We start from the raw sequence: 12,498 nt of genomic DNA, 5'->3' as shown, positions 1-12,498 counted from the left end.
GTTTTAAGGACAACAGAGAGATACTTTAGAACTCACAGGATAAAAGGTTTTGTTAAATCATATACGCATATAAAGCTGTAATAACTAATTAATGTGCTTTCATCGTGCTGTTAGTCATCTGCTTGTCCAAAGATTCCTGTCTGTTCCAGAATTTGCTGTCATTGTTTAGTAGAATTCCTCAGTTCATTCACTAGCATATATTTCATCCCTTGTGAGGCACCAGCTGTAGCTGTGGTAGATAGGCTGCTGCTTTCTTTTCATTTGATCCTAGCTAAACTGTAAAATATGGTTTGTACATTTTTTATTTATTGCACTTTTCTGTACACTCTGTGCCTTATGCTGTGATGTCCTGCACGATACCTCTTTTCCTCCTGTTCTGCCAGTATCCCTGAAGTTAGAACATCACTATTAATGCTCAAGCATCTCCCATTTGCTGCCAGTGAGTGGCATCATGCTTTGTAGCTCACACATTTGGGGTTTTGTCTGTTTTTTTTACCTGTTTATTGAACCATAATATGCATAATATAACATTCACTTCTACAAATTTGCCTCATTGGCTGCAATGAATATGGGATGTATTTGTATCAGTTTTGACATTACAGTTGTTAATCATCATCCTTCACTGGTGACAGAAGATGATAAAGCAGACCAGTGACTCCTTTATCCCATCTATACAGACATCTTTGACCCCTGAATTACCACTCAGAGCCAGGTTGCCAGCACTATAGTCAAGGTAATATAGCCAGTGGATTTGTCATTTCATGATTTAGAGTGATTTTGTAGGAAACTTCTTCCATGTATTGATTTAGACAAATGTATTAGGTATTTACCAACAGGATCACTTACAGGCATTTCCTCATGTTTCTAATGTGATATGAAAAAAGGGCAAAAATCACATTGTGTTATGATAAGTTTTTATGTGTTCTACTACTCCTTTTGCAAAACTAAGTCTCCTTGACTAATCTTTAGGATATAATTACCCTATATGTCAAAACAAAAAAGTATATAAACGGCCTACCAAAATGTTCAAGAATTGAAAGTGGATATCAGTCTCGCATGATATCTGAGACCTGTCTTCATTTAACATGCTGTGTATCAGAACATGGGCTGGGGAAGACATGATTTATTTAGACTTATTGACCAGATTAGGTAAAAAGCTTTCTTACACTGTGAAGGACACCAATGAGGAAGAGAAAAGACAAACACTACTAAAAACTCTTGATGTCCACCACGGCGGTAAAACTTAATAGTAAAATCAAAACTTTAATGAAAAAAAATAACATAAAATAAGCAGTCCTCAGTCTTCCGATAAGCGCTTTCGGCAAATAAGCTTTCCTCAGATCGTATAAAAAGGACTGTTCAGCTTTTGTATTTATAAGGCATCACAGCCATTCCTCATTTAGTTCTCTGACACGCCCTTGTTGCAATCCAAAAGGAGGCCAGCTAGCAGAGAGGTATAATTTCCTTCATTGTAATTAAAGGGGCAGTGCTCCTCTTTACTATAGGATTGTATATGAGAAAATTAATAGCTATGGATGTGAATACATTATATGAATGAAGCAACATTCAAGTAAACTTGCTAATCATATTCCTTCTATTCTTAAGTGCAGGTTTTAATGGCACAATAGTATTCAAGCCTGGTGATCTGTTTGCTCTTTAATTATCCAGCATGTTTCCCTTAGCTCTGTGCGATTATGAACATCACCTCCTCTTGTGGTCTGACAGACTGCCTGTATGGCCTTAAATACAAAGTAATGAGGATACTGTGCTACGTGGGCTGCTAAGGGCCTCTGTGGCCTTAAATACAAAGTAATGAGGATAGTGTGCTACGTGGGCTGCTAAGGGCCTCTGTGGCCTTAAATACAAAGTAATGAGGATACTGTGCTACGTGGGCTGCTAAGGGCCTCTGTGGCCTTAAATACAAAGTAATGAGGATACTGTGCTACGTGGGCTGCTAAGGCATTATTGGGATCTTTCTGTTCGATGTCCCTCAAATGTCTGAGGATACGTTCCTTAAGACGTTGATCTGTTTTGCCAACATAGAAAGCACTACATTGGCAGCAAGTTGCTAAGTATATAATGTAGGAACTAGTACAATCAGCATAGACATTAAAATTGTACTGTTGCCTGGAGTATGGATGTAGAAAAACATTGGAGCTGTCAATGCAGTTGCAAGCTTTGCATCTTAAGCACTTGAAAGTGCCCTTTCTATTAGAATTGGGCCTATTTCTTTCAAATCCATCTTTATTGCAAATGAGACTTTTCAAATTCTTCTTATTCTTGTATAGGAATCTGGGCTGTTCACCTACAATGTCTCTTATTTTGTCATCAGTTGTCAATACCGGCCAAAACTTCCTAATAACTTCACATACTTGCTTATTGTCAGCAGTGTATGTTAACAAACATTTAAGTTGCTGTGACTGAGTTTTAGGATCCAGGCTCTCATGATGACTCGATGTGGGTTCAGAGAAGTAGGGACGTCCCTTTCCTCTCCTTAATTCCTGTGGATCATGCTTCAATCTTAGATTCTTTCTTTTATAGGATCTTTTACTTAAATGTGTCTCAATATTTCTCTGTTCTGCTACAAAGTCTTCATTCTCAGTACAAAATCTTGAGGTTCTTAAGAGCTGATTCTCAAAGATGTTATCAAAAATATGTCCCGGGTGCATACTCCCCCTATGCAGATAATGATTTCTCCAGGTTTCTTTTTTATGAATTCCTGTACTGATACCTCTATTAGGATGCAGATGAATCTTTACATCCAGAAATTCTATGGTCTCCGAAGAATGTTTAACCACAAACTCTAGAAAATCAGTGCTCTTGTTGATAAAGTTGACAAAAAGGTCCAATTCTGTAGAGCTGCCTCTCCAAAGGATAAAGACATCATCCACAAAACGGCCGTAGTACACTAGGTATTGTTTCCAAGTGCTGGGTATCAGTTCATTATGTTCCCACTCAGCCAGAACCAAATTAGAGTAACTATTTGCACATGGGGTGCCCATAGCCACACCCCATGTCTGCAAATAGAAAGAATCCCCATACATAAAGATGTTATTTTCCAATACAAGTTCCAGCAATGAGCATATTGGTTCTACTTCCATCCTGTTCCCAAGATCTTATTTTCTGTAGACCATAGTCATTCGGAATCACCGTAAACAAACTCTTGATGTCCATTGTCACTAGTAACAAATCTTCATATTTCTTGAGGTCCTTAGTAACTAAAAAGAGTTTTTCCAGAAAATCTCCTGAGTCCTTCAATACAGTTCCTGCTAGTGGCAGGGCCTTCTTTAATTCATTCTCCACGTACATGGAAACAGGGTCAGTTCCTGCTAGTGGCAGGGCCTTCTTTAATTCATTCTCCACGTACATGGAAACAGGGTCAGTTCCTGCTAGTGGCAGGGCCTTCTTTAATTCATTCTCCACGTACATGGAAACAGGGTCAGTTCCTGCTAGTGTCAGGGCCTTCTTTAATTCATTCTCCACGTACATGGAAACAGGTTCAGTTACCCACCCCCTACCAGAAACTATGGGACGCAGGGGTGGGTCAGCTGGATCCTTGTGAATTTTGGGGAGTCCGCTGATGTATGGAAACATAGGTTTAGGGCAATCAAAGAACTCATATAGTTCTTGTGAGATATTTGCCTCTATCAATAGATCAAATAGATGGCTATGAAAACGATCTACCTTAGTCGTAGCTTCACTGCAACTTAATCTCTTATACGTTCTTTCATCATCCAGCATAGAGAGCATTTTATGCCTGTACCATACGGCTTCCATCACTACTATACATCCTCCCTTATCAGCAGGCTTGATGACCACGCTGTCCATCTCCTTCAGCTGCTTCAGCATCTTATTCTCATTAGTAGTTAAACTGAAGAAACGTCCTTGTCCTTTGGTTGTGTTACCCCTTAGCTTGAAGATTTCATCTTCACATAATCTCAAGAACATCTCCACTGGTGGAGGATTAGGGGGAACAAAGCTACTCAATTTTGTATAAGGTAGCCGTCTACTGTCATTAGCTTGTCCAAAAATACATTTTAATGCAAGGTTCCTGCAAAACATTCTGATATCCAGCACAAATTCACTAATATCAGACAGTAAGGCTGGAATAAAACTCAGGCCCTTGTCTAACAAGGAAATCATGTCAGGGCTTAAACTCTTATTAGAAAGATTCACTACTAAACTTTGTTCAGATCCAATTAAAGTGTGAGCTTCTTCCTTTTCCATTCTTGAATCTGTGTTCTTTGAGTCCTGTGATGGTTGAATTTGGAAAAAAACGGCAAGGGCCAATTTATTGGTGCATGCATTACCCCTTCTTTCGGTCCAGTTGCTGGATTGGGGGCTAGGAGAGCACTCCTGTTGCCTGTTTCTGCACCCATAGTGGCTGTACTACTAGACGCTTCTCTTGAATCTGTTTCAGATATTACAAAATTGGAGGTCGGTGCTGATGAGTTAAGAATAACAGAGTTATGAATGGAAGGTTCCAGATCAGTTAAACTGACATGAGTAATCACATCTTCTCCATTAGGTCTAGAAAAAGGTATCTTCTCCTTATGTGGTGATAGAGCTCCCCGCCCCTTATTATTGAATTCCTCTCTCGGCCATTAAAGATATGGCCTCTCACAAAATCATGATGGTCACGTGCTAGCCTTTTAACCTTCTGCTGTCTTAGCTTCGCTTCATAAGCATTCAAGTTAATCTGTAGTTGTTCTAGACTATTCAGATGTGAGTCATGCAGCTCTAAGCTTTCCAATTCAGTCTGCTTAGCTGATACAATCGCTACCATCCTTTCCTCTTCCGGCTTGAAAAATTCTATCAGCAAGTTCATGTATTTTCGACTTGTTTCAAGATTTATAATTTGCCATTTTGTGAGCAGATCCGGATAAGTGTTCCCATATGAAGGTAAACACTTCACTCGCATACCTCGAGGTACAATTTGATGGTGCAAGCATGCTTCCATATGGAAGCGTTGCCACTGCAGTCTCTTGAACTGGTAAGCTGCATTCTCCACTTCCCGAAATATACAATTAAAATTATTATCAGGAATCGATGCAACAACTGTGGAAGCAGCTACATTACCCAAATTCAGATCTAAAAGCGGGTTCAATAAGTCTCTCGATAGATTAGAAATATTGCATGTTCTGAGTTTGTCATTCAGGTTCAATTGCTGGCTCGCCATGTTCAGTGTAAGAAACAAAAACAGTCAATAGGTAAAAAACTTTCTTACACTGTGAAGGACACCAATGAGGAAGAAAAAAGGCAAACACTACTAAAAACTCCTGATGTCCACCACGGCAGTAAAACTTAACAGTAAAATCAAAACTTTAATGAAAAGAATATAACATAAAATAAGCAGTCCTCAGTCTTCCGATAAGCGCTTTCGGCAAATAAGCCTTCCTCAGATCGTATAAAAAGGACTGTTCAGCTTTTGTATTTATAAGGCATCACAGCCATTCCTCATTTAGTTCTGTGACATGCCCTTGTTGCAATCCAAAAGGAGGCCAGCTAGCAGAGAGGTATAATTTCCTTCACTGTAATTAAAGGGGCAGTGCTCCTCTTTACTATAGGATTGTATATGAGAAAACTAATAGCTATGGATGTGAATACATTATATGAATAAAGCAACATTCAAGTAAACTTGCTAATCATATTCCTTCTATTCTTAAGTGCAGGTTTTAATGGCACAATAGTATTCAAGCCTGGTGATCTGTTTGCTCTTAAATTAATTATCCAACATGTTTCCCTTAGCTCTGTGCGATTATGAATATCACCTCCTCTTGTGGTCTGACAGACTGCCTCTATGGCCTTAAATACAAAGTAATGAGAAGGATACTGTGCTACGTGGGCTGCTAAGGGCCTCTATGGCCTTAAATATAAAGTAATGAGAAGGATACTGTGCTACGTGGGCTGCTAAGGGTCTCTGTGGCCTTAAATACAAAGTAATGAGAAGGATACTGTGCTACGTGGGCTGCTAAGGGCCTCTGTGGCCTTAAATACAAAGTAATGAGAAGGATACTGTGCTACGTGGGCTGCTAAGGGCCTCTATGGCCTTAAATACAAAGTAATGAGAAGGATACTGTGCTACGTGGGCTATACTGTGCTACGTGGGCTGCTAAGGGCCTCTGTGGCCTTAAATACAAAGTAATGAGAAGGATACTGTGCTACGTGGGCTGCTAAGGGCCTCTGTGGCCTTAAATGCAAAGTAATGAGAAGGATATTGTGCTACATGGGCTGCTAAGGGCCTCTGTGGCCTTAAATACAAAGTAATGAGAAGGATATTGTGCTACATGGGCTGCTAAGGGCCTCTGTGGCCTTAAATACAAAGTAATGAGAAGGATATTGTGCTACATGGGCTGCTAAGGGCCTCTGTGGCCTTAAATACAAAGTAATGAGAAGGATATTGTGCTACATGGGCTGCTAAGGGCCTCTGTGGCCTTAAATACAAAGTAATGAGAAGGATATTGTGCTACGTGGGCTGCTAAGGGCCTCTGTGGCCTTAAATACAAAGTAATGAGAAGGATACTGTGCTACGTGGGCTGCTAAGGGCCTCTGTGGCCTTAAATACAAAGTAATGAGAAGGATACTGTGCTACGTGGGCTGCTAAGGGCCTCTGTGGCCTTAAATACAAAGTAATGAGAAGGATACTATGCTACGTGGGCTGCTAAGGGCCTCTGTGGCCTTAAATACAAAGTAATGAGAAGGATATTGTGCTACATGGGCTGCTAAGGGCCTCTGTGGCCTTAAATACAAAGTAATGAGAAGGATACTGTGCTACGTGGGCTGCTAAGGCATACAATCCTATAGTAAAGAGAAGCAATGCCCCTTTAATTACAATGAAGGAAATTATACCTCTCTGCTAGCTGGCCTCCTTTTGGTTTCCAACAAGGGCGTGTCAGAGAACTAAATGAGGAATGGCTGTGATGCCTTATAAATACAAAAGCTGAACAGTCCTTTTTATACAATCTGAGGAAGGCTTATTTGCCGAAAGCGCTTATCGGAAGACTGAGGACGGCTTATTTTATGTTATATTCTTTTCATTAAAGTTTTGATTTTACTATTAAGATTTACTGCCATGGTGGACATCAGGCGTTTTTAGTAGTATTGACCAGATTATGTTACTTATGATAAGGATTTATTTCAGGCCCAGCCTGGAGATAAAATAAAAAAGAGGTAAATATATAGAATTTTACATACCAGTTACAAAACCTTCTGTGTACAGCTGTTTTCATATGGCTCTTTGCTCGGTTACCAGAGTAACAACATCCGCTGGAATTGTTTGAGCTGCAACATGGTACTTTGTACAATGCAAATAAAGCATTGCACGCAGGAAGTACAACATGGAGTCGTACACCTGTGTGCACTTCATACAATGCAAACGAAGCATTGCACACAGGAAGTACAGCATGGAGTCGTACACCTGTGTGCACTTCATACAATGCAAACGAAGCATTGCATACAGGAAGTACAGCATGGAATCCTACACCTGTGTGTACTTCATACAATGCAAACGAAGCATTGCACACAGGAAGTACAGCATGGAGTCGTACACCTGTGTGCACTTCATACAATGCAAACGAAGCATTGCATACAGGAAGTACAACATGGAGTCGTACACCTGTGTGCACTTCATACAATGCAAACGAAGCATTGCATACAGGAAGTACAGCATGGAATCCTACACCTGTGTGTACTTCATACAATGCAAACGAAGCATTGCATACAGGAAGTACAGCATGGAGTCGTACACCTGTGTGCACTTCATACAATGCAAACGAAGCATTGCATACAGGAAGTACAGCATGGAGTCGTACACCTGTGTGTACTTCATACAATGCAAACGAAGCATTGCAGACAGGATGTACAGCATGGAATCCTACACCTGTGTGTACTTCATACAATGCAAACGAAGCATTGCATACAGGAAGTACAGCATGGAATCGTACACCTGTGTGTACTTCATACAATGCAAACGAAGCATTGCACACAGGATGTACAGCATGGAGTCGTACACCTGTGTGCACTTCATACAATGCAAACGAAGCATTGCAGACAGGATGTACAGCATGGAGTCGTACACCTGTGTGTACTTCATACAATGCAAACGAAGCATTGCATACAGGATGTACAACATGGAGTCGTACACCTGTGTGTACTTCATACAATGCAAACGAAGCATTGCACACAGGATGTACAGCATGGAGTCGTACACCTGTGTGCACTTCATACAATGCAAACGAAGCATTGCACACAGGATGTACAGCATGGAATCCTACACCTGTGTGCGCTTCATACAATGCAAACGAAGCATTGCACACAGGAAGTACAGCATGGAGTCGTACACCTGTGTGCACTTCATACAATGCAAACGAAGCATTGCAGACAGGATGTACAGCATGGAGTCATACACCTGTGTGTACTTCATACAATGCAAACGAAGCATTGCATACAGGATGTACAACATGGAGTCGTACACCTGTGTGTACTTCATACAATGCAAACGAAGCATTGCACACAGGATGTACAGCATGGAGTCGTACACCTGTGTGCACTTCATACAATGCAAACGAAGCATTGCATACAGGAAGTACAACATGGAATCCTACACCTGTGTGCGCTTCATACAATGCAAACGAAGCATTGCATACAGGATGTACAGCATGGAATCCTACACCTGTGTGCACTTCATACAATGCAAACGAAGCATTGCATACAGGAAGTACAGCATGGAATCCTACACCTGTGTGCACTTCATACAATGCAAACGAAGCATTGCATACAGGAAGTACAGCATGGAGTCGTACACCTGTGTGTACTTCATACAATGCAAACGAAGCATTGCATACAGGATGTAAATCATGGAATCCTACACCTGTGTGTACTTCATACAATGCAAACGAAGCATTGCACACAGGAAGTACAGCATGGAATCCTACACCTGTGTGTACTTCATACAATGCAAACGAAGCATTGCACACAGGAAGTACAGCATGGAGTCATACACCTGTGTGTACTTCATACAATGCAAACGAAGCATTGCATACAGGAAGTACAGCATGGAGTCGTACACCTGTGTGTACTTCATACAATGCAAACGAAGCATTGCATACAGGATGTACAGCATGGAGTCGTACACCTGTGTGTACTTCATACAATGTAAACGAAGCATTGCACACAGGAAGTACAACATGGAGTCGTACACCTGTGTGTACTTCATACAATGCAAACGAAGCATTGCACACAGGAAGTACAGCATGGAATCCTACACCTGTGTGTACTTCATACAATGCAAACGAAGCATTGCACACAGGAAGTACAGCATGGAGTCGTACACCTGTGTGCACTTCATACAATGCAAACGAAGCATTGCATACAGGAAGTACAGCATGGAATCCTACACCTGTGTGTACTTCATACAATGCAAACGAAGCATTGCAGACAGGATGTACAGCATGGAATCCTACACCTGTGTGTACTTCATACAATGCAAACGAAGCATTGCATACAGGAAGTACAGCATGGAATCGTACACCTGTGTGTACTTCATACAATGCAAACGAAGCATTGCACACAGGATGTACAGCATGGAGTCGTACACCTGTGTGTACTTCATACAATGCAAACGAAGCATTGCATACAGGAAGTACAGCATGGAGTCGTACATTTGTGTGCACTTCATACAATGCAAACGAAGCATTGCATACAGGAAGTACAACATGGAGTCGTACACCTGTGTGTACTTCATACAATGCAAATGAAGCATTGCATACAGGAAGTACAGCATGGAATCCTACACCTGTGTGTACTTCATACAATGCAAACGAAGCATTGCATACAGGATGTACAGCATGGAATCCTACACCTGTGTGCACTTCATACAATGCAAACGAAGCATTGCATACAGGATGTACAGCATGGAATCCTACACCTGTGTGCACTTCATACAATGCAAACGAAGCATTGCACGCAGGAAGTACAGCATGGAGTCGTACACCTGTGTGCGCTTCATACAATGCAAACGAAGCATTGCATACAGGATGTACAGCATGGAATCCTACACCTGTGTGCACTTCATACAATGCAAACGAAGCATTGCATACAGGATGTACAGCATGGAGTCATACACCTGTGTGTACTTCATACAATGCAAACGAAGCATTGCAGACAGGATGTACAGCATGGAATCCTACACCTGTGTGTACTTCATACAATGCAAACGAAGCATTGCATACAGGATGTACAGCATGGAGTCGTACACCTGTGTGTACTTCATACAATGCAAATGAAGCATTGCACACAGGAAGTACAGCATGGAGTCGTACACCTGTGTGTACTTCATACAATGCAAACGAAGCATTGCACACAGGATGTACAGCATGGAGTCGTACACCTGTGTGTACTTCATACAATGCAAACGAAGCATTGCATACAGGATGTACAGCATGGAGTCGTACACCTGTGTGTACTTCATACAATGCAAACGAAGCATTGCATACAGGATGTACAGCATGGAGTCGTACACCTGTGTGTACTTCATACAATGCAAACGAAGCATTGCATACAGGATGTACAGCATGGAGTCGTACACCTGTGTGCACTTCATACAATGCAAACGAAGCATTGCATACAGGATGTACAGCATGGAGTCGTACACCTGTGTGTACTTCATACAATGCAAACGAAGCATTGCATACAGGAAGTACAACATGGAGTCGTACACCTGTGTGCACTTCATACAATGCAAACGAAGCATTGCAGACAGGATGTACAGCATGGAATCCTACACCTGTGTGTACTTCATACAATGCAAACGAAGCATTGCATACAGGAAGTACAACATGGAGTCGTACACCTGTGTGCGCTTCATACAATGCAAACGAAGCATTGTACACAGGATGTACAGCATGGAGTCGTACACCTGTGTGTACTTCATACAATGCAAACGAAGCATTGCAGACAGGATGTACAGCATGGAATCCTACACCTGTGTGTACTTCATACAATGCAAACGAAGCATTGCATACAGGATGTACAGCATGGAGTCGTACACCTGTGTGCACTTCATACAATGCAAACGAAGCATTGCATACAGGATGTACAGCATGGAGTCGTACACCTGTGTGTACTTCATACAATGCAAACGAAGCATTGCATACAGGATGTACAGCATGGAATCCTACACCTGTGTGTACTTCATACAATGCAAACGAAGCATTGCATACAGGAAGTACAGCATGGAATCCTACACCTGTGTGTACTTCATACAATGCAAACGAAGCATTGCACACAGGAAGTACAGCATGGAGTCATACACCTGTGTGTACTTCATACAATGCAAACGAAGCATTGCATACAGGATGTACAGCATGGAGTCGTACACCTGTGTGCACTTCATACAATGCAAACGAAGCATTGCACACAGGAAGTACAGCATGGAATCCTACACCTGTGTGTACTTCATACAATGCAAACGAAGCATTGCACACAGGAAGTACAACATGGAGTCGTACACCTGTGTGCACTTCATACAATGCAAACGAAGCATTGCATACAGGAAGTACAGCATGGAATCCTACACCTGTGTGTACTTCATACAATGCAAACGAAGCATTGCATACAGGAAGTACAGCATGGAATCGTACACCTGTGTGTACTTCATACAATGCAAATGAAGCATTGCAGACAGGATGTACAGCATGGAATCCTACACCTGTGTGTACTTCATACAATGCAAACGAAGCATTGCACACAGGATGTACAGCATGGAGTCGTACACCTGTGTGTACTTCATACAATGCAAACGAAGCATTGCATACAGGATGTACAGCATGGAGTCGTACACCTGTGTGTACTTCATACAATGCAAATGAAGCATTGCATACAGGAAGTACAGCATGGAGTCGTACACCTGTGTGCACTTCATACAATGCAAACGAAGCATTGCATACAGGATGTACAGCATGGAGTCGTACACCTGTGTGTACTTCATACAATGCAAACGAAGCATTGCACACAGGAAGTACAACATGGAGTCGTACACCTGTGTGTACTTCATACAATGCAAACGAAGCATTGCACACAGGAAGTACAGCATGGAATCCTACACCTGTGTGTACTTCATACAATGCAAACGAAGCATTGCACACAGGAAGTACAACATGGAGTCGTACACCTGTGTGTACTTCATACAATGCAAACGAAGCATTGCATACAGGATGTACAGCATGGAATCCTACACCTGTGTGCGCTTCATACAATGCAAACGAAGCATTGCATACAGGAAGTACAGCATGGAGTCGTACACCTGTGTGTACTTCATACAATGCAAACGAAGCATTGCATACAGGATGTACAGCATGGAATCCTACACCTGTGTGTACTTCATACAATGCAAACGAAGCATTGCACACAGGAAGTACAGCATGGAATCGTACACCTGTGTGTACTTCATACAATGCAAACGAAGCATTGCACACAGGAAGTACAGCATGGAATCCTACA

At 41.6% G+C, this 12,498-nt stretch overlaps 1 protein-coding gene across 1 annotated transcript in view; it reads left to right on the top strand.

The window, feature by feature from the left end:
* LOC122816128 overlaps positions 1-12,498 on the top strand; it is a 730,565-nt gene that overhangs the window by 301,210 nt on the left and 416,857 nt on the right. The window lies entirely within an intron of this gene.

The sequence above is a fragment of the Protopterus annectens genome, chromosome 12.part0 (genome assembly GCF_019279795.1).
Source record: "Protopterus annectens isolate FY-2018-M chromosome 12.part0, PAN1.0, whole genome shotgun sequence".
NCBI classification, from domain to species: Eukaryota; Metazoa; Chordata; order Ceratodontiformes; family Protopteridae; genus Protopterus; species Protopterus annectens.
Note: the sequence above shows the minus strand (reverse complement) of the source record. Positions and strands in the feature narration are given on the sequence as shown.